Raw genomic sequence first — 13,349 nt, 5'->3', positions numbered from 1 at the left:
GAGATCTTGGTATCTTACAGTGTCATGCACATATTCTCTCGGGTGATAACATAGGGGCAACATACTTAACAACAAACCCATTCTTCCACAAAACATGTAGAATTAGTGATAGGAACCAAGGTGGGCCTACTCTTAAAGATCCTTTGCAAGTTCCAGATGGGCCAATTACAAGATCAAGGGCCAAGAAGATCAAGGAAGCAATGCAAGGATTGGTGCAATCCACCTGGGATGAAGCCAGCAAGAGCCCAACACTGAAGATGGGTCTGAAAGAAGAAGAACCAGTTTTGATCCACTTTATTCAAGCTGTGGAAGACATGACTTAAACATACGGCCTATCGTTATTGGAGGCTTCCAATTTGGTTAAATGATTTATTTTATTAGTTTAGAATAAGTGGGCTTGAAGATGCTTGGCTCACATGTCTTATTTCTTTTGAACTATGTTTTTGGGAAGGCCTTGTATTTTGGCCAAGGGCTTATTTGGAAAATTACATTTTAGGAACTAGGGTTTCATCAATTTATTGTAGGGGTTACTGTAGCCGCGCGTACTGTAGCTGGTACTGTTCATCAAGGGTAATTTTGGGTAAAAGGGGCTTTATTTTGGCTAGGGTTTTGATTAGGTTTGGGTTTAAAAACTCTTTGTAGCCTCATTTGAGAGATTAGACAATATTGAATTTTATTTGTGAGTTGAGTTTTCTCTTCTTGTTCTTGATTGAACTCTTGAACTTATTAAAGGTAAATCACAACCTTTGTGGCGTTCCTCCTTTGTTATCTGGGTTCTTGAGACAGGTTCTTCAACGGATCTAGATTTTAATATAATCTAGGTTCTTGAAATAAGTTCTCATCGGGTCTAGGTTCTCCATCCTTGACTTGATTTTGGCTTTCTTGGGGAGTTTTCAAATTGATTGTGGGTTCAAGGGAATTCATTCCCACGGGTTCATATCATTTGGTATCAAAGCCAATTTTCTAGTTGATATCTTGTCTTATTGCTACTGTTTCATTCGTATAATTTTCTTGATTCACGTGCCATTTTTTTTTCATTCCTTCCGTGTTTCTCTTGTTCTTGTTTCTTGGACTTAATTACTAGTTGGGATAAAACAAGGTTGCTTTGTCTTGATTGAGTCAATTAGTTCTTAAAGAACTTGAGTGAGAAAACTCTTGAGGTAAAAGGCAAAGAGAGTGTGAGACTATTATCGAAAAAAGCCAATTAAGAATGAAACACGAGTGGAGTGTCATTATTCGAGTGTAAACACGTGAGGGAGTGTGTGAGGTTTACTTTTTTTTTGCCACTAACATTCTCTTGTGTAGCGCCTGATAATGTCTCATCGGAGTAGCGCATCACCAAGGGGGAGAGCAGATAACTCATCCTTTGTGTTGCAAGCCATGCAACAACAGTTTGAGCGGTTGAACTTGGTGTTGGGTGAAGTGAGGGATAGGATGGATCATCAAGAAGCAGCGATTAGAAATAGAGGAGTTAGGCATGAAAGAGGACTTGAGGGGAATCTAAGGGGTCGGGATGGTGTAGATAGAGACCTTGGTAGCATCAAAATGAAAATACCATCTTTCCAAGGTAGAACTGACCCTGAGGTTTATCTAGAATGGGAGAAAAAAATAGAGTTGGTGTTTGATTGCCATAATTACTCTGAGAAGAAGAAAGTGAAGTTGGCGGTAATTGAGTTCACTGATTATGCTATTATTTGGTGGGATCAATTAGTGACCAATAGGAGAAGGAATTATGAGAGGCCTATAGAGACATGGGGAGAGTTGAAAGCTCTCATGAGACGGAGATTTGTTCCTAGCCATTACTATAGAGACCTTTTCCAGAAATTACAAAATCTTACACAGGGGTCTAGGAGTGTGGAGGATTACCATAAGGAGATGGAGGTGGCGATGATTCGGGCTAATGTAGAGGAGGACCGAGAGGCCACCATGGCTAGATTTTTGAGTGGGTTGAATAGGGACATAGCCAATGTAATTGAATTGCAGCATTATGTAGAGATAGAGGACATGGTGCACATGGCTATGAAGGTGGAGAGGCAATTAAAGAGAAAAGGGACAGCAAGGTACACTACGGTTTCTAGCACTACTTGGAAATCAAAATGGGATAGGAATGATCCAGCTGAAGCAAAGAGAAAGACCGAACCACCTAAGGGAAAAGATGAGGGAACTAGCAACAAGCCCAAGGTAGAATCCCAACCTTCACGGAATAGAGATATCAAATGTTTTAAGTGTTTGGGTTCAGGGCACATTGCTTCTCAATGTCCAAATAGGAGGGTGATGATTATGCGTGACAATGGGGAGGTGATGACTGAGAGTGAGGATGATAGTGATGAGGTGCCCGAGTTGGATGATGCTAGTGATGATGATGGAGTGGTATACCCTGTGATAGGTGAGTCTCTTGTTGCCAGGCGTGCTCTTAATGCACACATTAAGGTGGATGATGCAGAGCAACAGAGAGAGACATTTTCCATACTAGATGCCATGTCAACAATAAGGTATGTAGTATGATCATTGATGGAGGGAGTTGTACTAATGTGGCTAGCACTACTTTGGTTGAGAAATTGAATTTACCAACCTTAAAACACTCTAGACCATACAAATTGCAGTGGTTGAATGATTGTGGAGAGGTTAGGGTGGATAAACAAGTGTTGGTTACTTTTTCTATTGGGAAGTATCAAGATGAGGTGCTTTGTGATGTTGTGCCTATGCATGCGGGCCATATTTTGTTGGGGAGGCCGTGGCAGTATGATAGGAGAGTGACACATGATGGGTTCAAGAATATGTACAGCTTTGAAAAGGAGGGCAAAACAATTAAACTTGCTCCTTTAACTCCAAGCCAGGTCTATGAGGATCAATTGAAATTGAAAAGTGAGGTTGCTCAAAAAAGAAAGAGTGAAAATGAGAGTGATCAGAAGAGAAAGAGTGAAAATGAGAGTGATCAAAAAAGGAAGAGTGAAAAAGAGATTGAGCAAAAAAGAAAGAGTGAGAGTGAATATGAGCATAAAAGAAAGAGTGAGAAAGAGAGTAGAGAGGTGGCTGAGAGTAAAGAAAAAATAGTGGAGCCACGAGAGAAAAAAGAAAGAGAGTCTTCTGAGAGAAAAGGAAAGGTAAAAGTGAGTTTCTATGCAAGAGAGAGTGAGGTTAAGAGGGCTTTCTTCGCAGATCGCCCTATGATTTTTCTTGTCTATAAAGAGTTTTATCTTACTCTTGATGAAACTAACCAGTCTCTTCCTAGTTTGGCTGTTTCTTTGTTGCAGGAGTTTGAGGATGTATTCCCGGAGGAGATGCCGAATGAGTTGCCACCCATTAGAGGCATTGAGCACCAGATTGATTTTGTGCCCGGGGCTGCTATTCCAAACCGACCAGCCAATAGGAGTAATCCAGAGGAGACAAAGGAGCTTCAGAGGCAAGTTGAGGATTTGATGAGCAAGGGGTACGTGAGGGAGAGCATGAGCCCTTGTGCAGTACCAGTGCTACTAGTGCCAAAGAAGGATGGGACGTGGAGGATGTGCATTGATTGTAGGGCGGTCAACAATATCACGGTAAAGTATCGCCATCCCATTCCTAGATTGGATGATATGCTTGATGAATTGCATGGTTCATGTATTTTCAGTAAAATTGATCTTAAAAGTGGGTACCATCAAATTAGAATGGAAGAGGGTGATGAATGGAAAACTGCTTTTAAGACTAAGTATGGGCTTTATGAATGGTTGGTTATGCCATTTGGACTTACAAATGCGCCCAGTACTTTCATGAGATTAATGAACCATGTCCTACGTGCATTTATAGGCAAGTTTGTGGTTGTGTACTTTGATGATATCTTAGTGTACAGCAAGAACTTAAATGAACATATTGAGCATTTGAGATATGTGTTTGATGTGTTGAGATGTGAAAAGTTGTATGCTAATTTCAAGAAATGTGCCTTTTGCATGGAAAAAGTTGTTCTTCTTGGTTACGTTGTTAGTACAAAGGGTATTGAGGTGGATGAAGAGAAAGTCAAGGCCATCAAGGAGTGGCCAACGCCAAAAAGCATCACTGAGGTAAGAAGCTTTCATGGGCTAGCTAGCTTTTATCGGCGTTTTGTTAAAGACTTCAGCACCATTGCTGCACCACTCACTGAGGTAATTAAAAAGAATGTTGTGTTTCATTGGGGGGCTAATCAAGAGAATGCTTTTGCCACTATTAAAGAAAGGTTGTGCTCTGCACCTGTGTTAGCATTACCTGATTTTAACAAAGCTTTTGAGATTGAATGTGATGCCTCAGGAATAGGGATTGGAGCCGTTTTGATGCCGGATAGGCGGCCCATAGCCTTCTTCAGTGAAAGGTTAAGTGGGGCATCCCTGAAGTACCCTACTTATGACAAAGAGCTTTATGCTCTTGTTCGTGCATTAGAGACTTGGCAGCACTACCTATGGCCAAGGGAATTTGTGATCCACACCGATCATGAATCATTGAAGCATCTCAAGGGTCAAGGTAAGTTGAATAAAAGGCATGCTAGATGGATGGAATACATTGAGATCTTTCCCTATGTCATCCGTTACAAGCAAGGTAAAGAGAACATTGTTGCTGATGCTCTATCCCGGAGGTATGTACTTCTTACTTCTATGAGTGCCAAAATGCTTGGGTTTGAATACGTGAAAGACATGTATGCCGATGATGCTGATTTTTCAAATGTGTATGTGGCATGTGATAAGGCGGCATTTGGTAAGTTTTACAAGAAGTTTTACAAGCATGATGGTTATTTGTTTAAAGAAAGCAAACTTTGTCTGCCAAATTGTTCTATGCGTGAGTTATTGGTGCGTGAGGCACATGGTGGGGGGTTAATGGGACACTTTGGTGTCAAGAAAACTTTAGACATTTTGCATGAACATTTCTTTTGGCCTAAGATGAAGAGAGATGTTAACCGTATTTGTGGAAGGTGCATTACATGTAGAAAGGCCAAATCTAAGGTTTTGCCACATGGGTTGTATACACCCTTACCCGTTCCTAGTGAGCCATGGGTCGACATATCTATGGACTTTGTTTTGGGGCTGCCTAGGACCAAAAGGGGTAGAGATTCTATTTTTGTTGTTGTTGATAGATTCAGTAAGATGGCACATTTCATTCCATGCCATAAAACAGATGATGCAACAAATATAGCTGACTTGTTTTTCAGGGAGATAGTGCGACTCCATGGTGTACCTAGGAGTATTGTTTCTGATAGGGATGTTAAATTCCTTAGCTACTTTTGGAAGGTGTTGTGGGGGAAATTGGGTACTAAGCTCTTATTTTCCACTACTTGTCATCCACAGACTGATGGTCAGACTGAAGTAGTTAATAGGACTTTAACTCAGCTTTTACGCACTGTTGTTCATAAGAATTTAAAAACTTGGGAGGATTGTTTGCCATTTATAGAGTTGCATATAATAGGACGATGCATACTACTACTTCATACTCTCCTTTTGAAATTGTTTATGGATTTAATCCACTTACTCCTTTGGATTTGATGCCTTTACCTGTTGATGACAGGAGTAGTTTGGATGGACAAAAGAAGGCGGAGTTGGTGAAGTCACTTCATGAGAGGGTACGGCTTCAAATTGCCCAAAAGAATGAAAGGGTTGCTTCCCAAGCCAATAAAGGACGAAGGCGTGTCATCTTTGAACCAGGAGATTGGGTTTGGGTTCACATGCGCAAAGAAAGATTCCCAGCCCATAGAAGGACTAAGTTGCATCCTCGAGGAGATGGACCTTTCCAAATTCTTGAGAAAATTAATGACAATGCATATAAAGTCGATCTTCCAGGTGAGTATAAAGTTTCTGCAACTTTCAATGTTTCTGATCTTTCTCCTTTTGATGTAGGTGAAGATTCGAGGTCGAATCCTTTTGAGGAGAGGGGGAATGATAGGAACCAAGGTGGGCCTACTCTTAAAGATCCTTTGCAAGTTCCAGATGGGCCAATTACAAGATCAAGGGCCAAGAAGATCAAGGAAGCAATGCAAGGATTGGTGCAATCCACTTGGGATGAAGCCAGCAAGAGCCCAACACTGAAGATGGGTCTGAAAGAAGAAGAATCAGTTTTGATCCACTTTATTCAAGCTGTGGAAGACATGACTTAAAGATACGGCCTATTGTTATTGGAGGCTTCCAATTTGGTTAAATGATTTATTTTATTAGTTTAGAATAAGTGGGCTTGAAGATGCTTGGCTCACATGTCTTATTTCTTTTGAACTATGTTTTTGGGAAGGCCTTGTATTTTGGCCAAGGGCTTATTTGGAAAATTACATTTTAGGAACTAGGGTTTCATCAATTTACTGTTGGGGTTACTGTAGCCGCGCGTACTGTAGCCGGTACTGTTCATCAAGGGTAATTTTGGGTAAAAGGGGCATTATTTTGGCTAGGGTTTTGATTAGGTTTGGCTTTAAAAACTCTTTGTAGCCTCATTTGAGAGTTAGACAATATTGAATTTTATTTGTGAGTTGAGTTTTCTCCTCTTGTTCTTGATTGAACTCTTGAACTTATCAAAGGTAAATCACAACCTTTGTGGCGTTCCTCCTTTGTAATCTGGGTTCTTGAGACGGGTTCTTCAACGGGTCTAGATTTTAATATAATCTAGGTTCTTGAAACGAGTTCTCATCGGGTCTAGATTCTCCATCCTTGACTTGATTTTGGCTTTCTTGGGGAGTTTTCAAATTGATTGTGGGTTCAAGGGAATTCATTCCCACGGGTTCATATCAAGGGCCTAGAGGATTTCTGAAGTGAAAGGCTAAAGGGCCACCTCACTCTTTCAATTCTACACTCCGCCTAGAGAAAATATCTTGGGCTGATTTTTGTATATTGTATTGGGAAGAAAAGGCCAACAGTCAAGCTTCATTTCAGTATTATCACTTTGGATAACTTGTGTAAGAAGCCCTCTAGCCCAGTTCCCACGAAAAGCATCTCTCATTTACACTTTTCTTCGATAAAACACAAAAGACACTCTCAAACAGCTTTCCTGAACTCTTTTGACCAAGCTAATAGATATATCTTGGTTCGAAATGTTTATGGAGTACTGTTAACATGTGTATATGATTATTAGTTAAGGATTTGTTGCATGATCAAAGGTTTTGATAAAAGATTTTTTTAGATCTAGGAACTTGGAAATTGGAAGAGGAAAAACGATTTTTGTTTCAAGAAAGTTTGGATCTTTTGTGATTTAAACCTAGTCCAATGACTTTGATAATTTTATTGGAGGATCATAAGCCTCTTATATACATGTTAGAATATTAGTTTGAAGATATTTGATGTTATATTCAAAGATATGAATTTGAATGCAAAGAGATGTTCAGATAGACCAAGTGATGATGTTCTTGGCTAAATTCATGTTTTGGTTGATTTTTAACCATATGATCTTGAGTTTAAAGCTGAGAACTGTTTTAGGACACCTTTTTAAATCATGTGATGTTTTGGTTTGAAGATCCTATCTTTTTAAGTCGTGGATTAAGAGGTTGATCAAAACAAGTTATAAACATAAATTTGTTTTTGAACTTAGAAGAAAAACCGAAAAGTTCAAGTATGGTTTTAGTGATTTTGATGACTTATCTCCATGATTCAAAATATGATTATTCTTAGGAATGTGTTATGAGTATATTAGAAGAAAATTTTTGATTTAATTATGAGTTTTAAAATTTTAAAGAATTGCAACAAAAAATAAAGGGAAATGTAAAGGAATGTGGCCTATGTAAGTTTTGGCCACTATAGAGTTTTAATAGTTGTGTTTAGTTTTAAATTTTTCTAAATTTATTTTTGAGTTTATGATAAAATTTACATGAGGTATGTGATTTTTGGTAATTTTTGGAGTTAGGATATAAATACTTAAGTTAGGGATAAAATGGTCATTTTTCCATATGTTGAGGGTAAAATGGTAAGTTTACTCTAAGTTGATATTTTTTCATAATTTTCATTGTTAGTGATTAAGTTCTAACTTTTAGAAATCACTACTTTCAGTTCATCGTAATCGCGTTTGAGTTTTTGTCTAGAAACTCGAAAATTGAGGTAAATTAACTTTTAACTTACTATCAGTTTAATGTGTATGAGTGATAATTAAGGGAACTACAGTGTATGTATGTATGTTATCATATGTGTCATGCCAAGTCATTACATATTTATCTGTTATACAGAATTTATTCTATCACGAATTATTCATCTGTTACACTAGATATTCTGTCACGCATTGTTATACATTAGAAATATGTCATGTTAAGTTAAGTATGCCATTTGTTATATGTAAGTCATATCATGTGATATTCACTGTTGCAAGTATGTCAAGTTGTACTATGATTTTACTTATGACTTTGATTATGCATTCATGCTTTTACTGCCATGCATACATCATTAACCTGTGTGGAGGTTTTTTGTTATCTTAATGAGATTTGTAATCAAATCTCACTGTGGTAGTCCCAACTATCATCCTTCTCCCAAATGGTAGATCTTGTTATAGGATCTGAATGAGAATCGGGAATCAACCAACAGGAAACGGTCGACTAGGCGATGATGCGACGTAGATGATAATATATTAGTTACCTCAGATTACTATTTGTACTTATGGAGTTCAATCTCCAGCACTCTTTTGATCACAACTATTTTGGACTAGTGTTGTGATCTCAGTTATTTAGTATGCCATTATGTATGAAGTATGTTTTAAGTATTTGAGATATTTCAGTTTGGTGCATAGTATTGCTAAAGAAAAAAATTATCCGCTACGAATATTGCATAATACTAACTGCATATCAGGAACATTGCATCTTATATGTCATGAACGGGGACAAGTAACCTTGTGTTGCATGTCTCGACACTTCAAATGTTCGTCCGATCCCAACTGGAATTTGGGGGCGTCACACAGTGCGCGGCCAAAGGATCTCAACACGCCCAATGCATAGTAGAAGAGTCCCAGACTCACCCATGCATGGCCAGATGACTCTTGAACCACCCATGCACGGCCAAGGGAGTCTCGAACTGCCCATGTATTGCCAGAGCAGTCCCAAGCCGCCCAATGGAAGGCGAAAATAGTCTTGACTCACCCAATGTGCGGCCAAAGTATCTCAAACTCACCCCTACACCATCCTGACTCACCCAGCCAGCACGGACTCGCCACTGCATGCATCTTGACTCGCCACAGTAGCCTGACCCGGCCTACATTGCATCATGATTATGTGCTACATGTTGCATTTGGCTACGTGTTGCATCATCACCATGCATGGCTACCTGCGGAAACGCTGTGGACATGCATACATCTCAACCCAAACGAAGAAAAAAAAAATATAAGAGCAAGGAAGAGAAGAAAACACCAACTAGTAGTCGTCAATTTCAATCAAACTAAGATTGTCTACAGCGGCTGAAATGCTCCGGTTTGTCTCTCTCTAAGTTTATGTGAATTCTATTTTCACTAACAGAATTGACTCATGCAGGGTGATACATTGGTTATATAGCCCCATGCGAGCACCACCTAAACGACTTAACATGTCTCCACTGGGATGGTTTTCTTGACATTAACATGCAAGTGGGCACCCCAGTCCCCGCCGTGGCCAAAACACGGCTTCCAATGGACTCCCATCGGTGCACCTCAGACCTTTGTCACACTCCACCAGGACGAATCAGGTTTGTAAATCTTATACTTGTGATTGGAAATTATCTACGCTAACCAGCTTGACTTCTATAGCATTGACAATGAGGCGAGTCCAGCCTGAGTGCGCTGCTCGACCTCCTCCAAAGACTTGGGGCGAGTCCAGCCTGAATGTACTGCTTACCCCCCTTGTACACATGTCATAACTGCAAGCGGGTTACCTTCGAGAACAAGCCTTCAGATTTAACGTGCCTCCGAGCTCCACAACATCATTGAAAATGAAAAAAGTCAATTGAACATACATTTCTACAAGACTTAGGGCGAGTCCAATTTGAATTCACTCTTTGACCCCCCTTGCGCATGCAAGGGTCAACGAGGTGAGTCCAGCATGAATATGTTGCTCAACCTCATCTAAAGTTTACAAGATTAAGGGCGAGTCCAGTCTGAATGCACTGCTCGACCCCCTTGGGCATGCAAGGGCCAACGAGGCAAGTCTAGCTTGAATGTGCTGCTCGACCTCCTCGAAAGCTTCAAATACTTAGGGCGAGTCTAGTCTTACGAACTACTCAACCTCCCTCACGGCGTGTGATGCCCCTAGCCCCCCCTTGGGATTGGACGGTGACTGAAGTATCGGGACGTGTAACTCAAGGCTACATACCCCCCCGTACATGATAGTTAGGATGTAATGCACCTATTGTATTCTAACACTATGCAATAAATCGTAGCAGAAAAATTCATATATAACTAAGTAAGATTTTTAGCAATTGTAACAATAGCATGGTACCACAAGCTAATCATCCCAAAATATTTCACTAGTTCAATATATTTCCAAAATAGATACCGTTTGAATTCTCCCAAAATAAAAGGACCTCCAAGATTAAACTTAATCCTCTTTTTCACTATTTGACTACAAGTTCTGAGATCCCCCCTAAAAAACAAAACCCTAGAAGGCCATCCTGAGTCTACCTTGTCCTTGTTCAGTATCCTCCTTAGCTCTTCAAAGAGCTGCAACATTTATGTAATAAACTGGTCGGCGGCTTCAAGCCTTTCCACAATGGATGGCTCTGACAAGCTCTCAAGGCTCTTCGGGGCCTCCTTGACTATCTGGGTTGCTGGCCTCTTGCACTTCCCCATGGTTGGTCTCTTCCTATCTTGTAATAACTTCTACCATTTCGGGTTGGGAATGGAAGTGAAAACTACTACGGTGAGATTTTGAGAAATCTCAGTAAGTAAACATAATATTAGGGCTGCAAACGGTCCAGTCAGGTCCGGTGATGGACCATCATTAAGTAACTTATTAATGTGGATTATGTAACAAATTCAATAAAAAAATATTTTATATGGTCAATGATAATAAATTAGATGAAAATTATATTATTAATTTATATAATTACTATATAATTAACTAATTGATAATTTATAGAATATTAACAAGTATTAATAATATATTTAAAAATTTATATTGTTAATTGTACAATTATTATATATAAAATATATATAATTTTTTTTTATTTTTTATTTTTCATTCGGTCTGGTCCGGTCCGGTCCGAAAAGACCGTGGACCGTGGACCGGACCGAATGTTTTCGGTCCTCTAAAATATGGACAGGACCGGACCGGTCTAAGTCTCGGTCCGGTCCGGTCGGTCCGTTCGGTCCGACCGGACCGTTTATCACCCCTACATAATATACAACAGATAATATAAGCATATAAAAGCAAACCATGAAAACAAATGCATGAACATGTAGTTGACGTAAAACTTATCTTATGCAACTTTGGCCTTTAAAATAAAACATATTTTCCATCTTTTCATATGGATCAATAAACATGTAACATATCTTTAAGTTCATTACTTTGTTTATTTCTTATAGCATATAGTTGGACACCTCAAGTCTCCCTATGCACCATTGGTTCCATACTAGTTACCGCATCATCCAACGGCCCAATTGACCATGGTGAGTACGTCATAATCCTTAACTTATGCGGCAGTTTGCATATTTCACCTTCATCACATATAACACATGTGAGACATCCACTAGTTTTAGGTGCTACCCAGCTCCGATATCCTTTCCACAGGGATCCATTCGAGATCCACCGACGATACTTTATCGACCCAGGGGCTACCACTCCATTTTAGTCACTGCAGAGTGGACAGAAGAGTTCCACCAGGATATGTTCCTATCCTAGCATTTGAGGTCGTAATAAATATGTACAAACTATTTTCTTTGCAAACAATTTGCAACCCAAATGCATGTGACATGAGACTTGTACACATTTATTTTCATGAACCATATGAACATGTGAATGCCGTGAGTCATGCAATCATGTAGTCAAACATTGAATATCTCAAGTTATGGCTTGAAAGTATTAGAACATGTGAATACTTGGTTTACACATATGAACAATGGCATTCAACACTTATCAAATGGTAAAACAGTTTCATAACATCATTCACTATGCTTGGCCGACTTTCACTAGCCCATCCTTGGGCACCCCTTCTCTAAGATGGGCAAGGCCCTTGATGCTTCTTAAGTTCTTCTTTACATGCCAAAACTTGGACAAATGTCTAAGCGGGCTAAGACTAAGATAATAAAAGCGGAAAGTAAGGACTTAGCAAATGTCTAGGTCATCACATTATTGGAAGAGAAAAAGTCCAAGTGCATCTAAGAGTAGTTTGAGATTTGGCATTTTAACATTTTCTTAGCATGATGAGTTTATGCTTTTGTGAAATATATATTTTGTGGTCTTAGTATGATCTTTTAAAACATAGGATGTGATCTTTATATATTGCATAAATTGGTTTGAGTATGTGGTTTGAAGTTTGAAAGAACTACAACAAAATCAAGACTTTTGCCTTAAGTATGTTTCGGCCATTGCTTGGTTTATATGGTTGGGTATTGCTTTAAATTTTTATGATTTCATATTTGGTTTTAGGACAAAATATATAAGACAAATGTAAATTTTGGTAGCATTTGGAGTTCATATATGAAACCCTTAATTTAAGGGCAAAATGGTCATTTACCCACATATAGAGGGGTAAAATGGTAATTTTGTCATAAGTAAGTAAGTTTTATATTTTTTAAGTAATAGGATATTCTAACCCTTAGAATTATCTCATTTCAGGCCACACTATTTCACGTCTTTTTAGTATGTTACGCTATAGCCACTATAAGTTGGCCTCTAATTTACTTTCGGGATACTTTTGTATGTATGGTGGCGTAACAGCCCACTAAAAATTTAAGGGATGTATTTTTTAGACTTTAGCAACCTGTAACTCCGTAAGTTTTCACAGATCGACCAATTGCATAAGTTTTGGTTTGTCAGCATAGTCAGTATTACCACTCATTGTGGGGGCCAAAAATGTAATTTTATTTATTTGAGATAGTTAGGAGAGTCAGAACGAGATATAGTCTGAGCCATTGGACTCAAATGATTATTTAGGATTTTATGACGTATTAAACTCATTTTTAGTTTTTAGACAAAACGTCTATTTAAAAATGCGTTTTGATTATTTTGAAGACTTCGGAGTCGAATTTTGATAAACGGTTTGCACTATGAGGTTAGTATGTACATTTAAAATTTTACAGTACAAAGTTTATTTTCATTTTTTTCGGAGTGAATAGTAATCTCGATATTAGCACCAAGTGTAGTATTTCAAAAATCACAGTGTGTAATGTCTAAATTAGGCTAAAGAAGTTTATTTGGACTCTTAGCAAGATCTTAGCCACACTTGGTGAATAGTATTGGATACTTGGCTCCAAGAGGAATCATGAAATGG

At 38.8% G+C, this 13,349-nt stretch overlaps 1 pseudogene; it reads left to right on the top strand.

Moving 5' to 3' along the window:
* Nucleotides 1-1,641: 1,641 nt before the first annotated feature.
* On the top strand, nucleotides 1,642-11,758 carry LOC118344680 (annotated as a pseudogene).
* The last annotated feature ends 1,591 nt before the right edge of the window (nucleotides 11,759-13,349 follow it).

The sequence above is a fragment of the Juglans regia genome, chromosome 15, assembly GCF_001411555.2.
Source record: "Juglans regia cultivar Chandler chromosome 15, Walnut 2.0, whole genome shotgun sequence".
NCBI lineage: Eukaryota > Viridiplantae > Streptophyta > Magnoliopsida > Fagales > Juglandaceae > Juglans > Juglans regia.
This window is presented reverse-complemented; position numbering and strand designations above follow the sequence as displayed.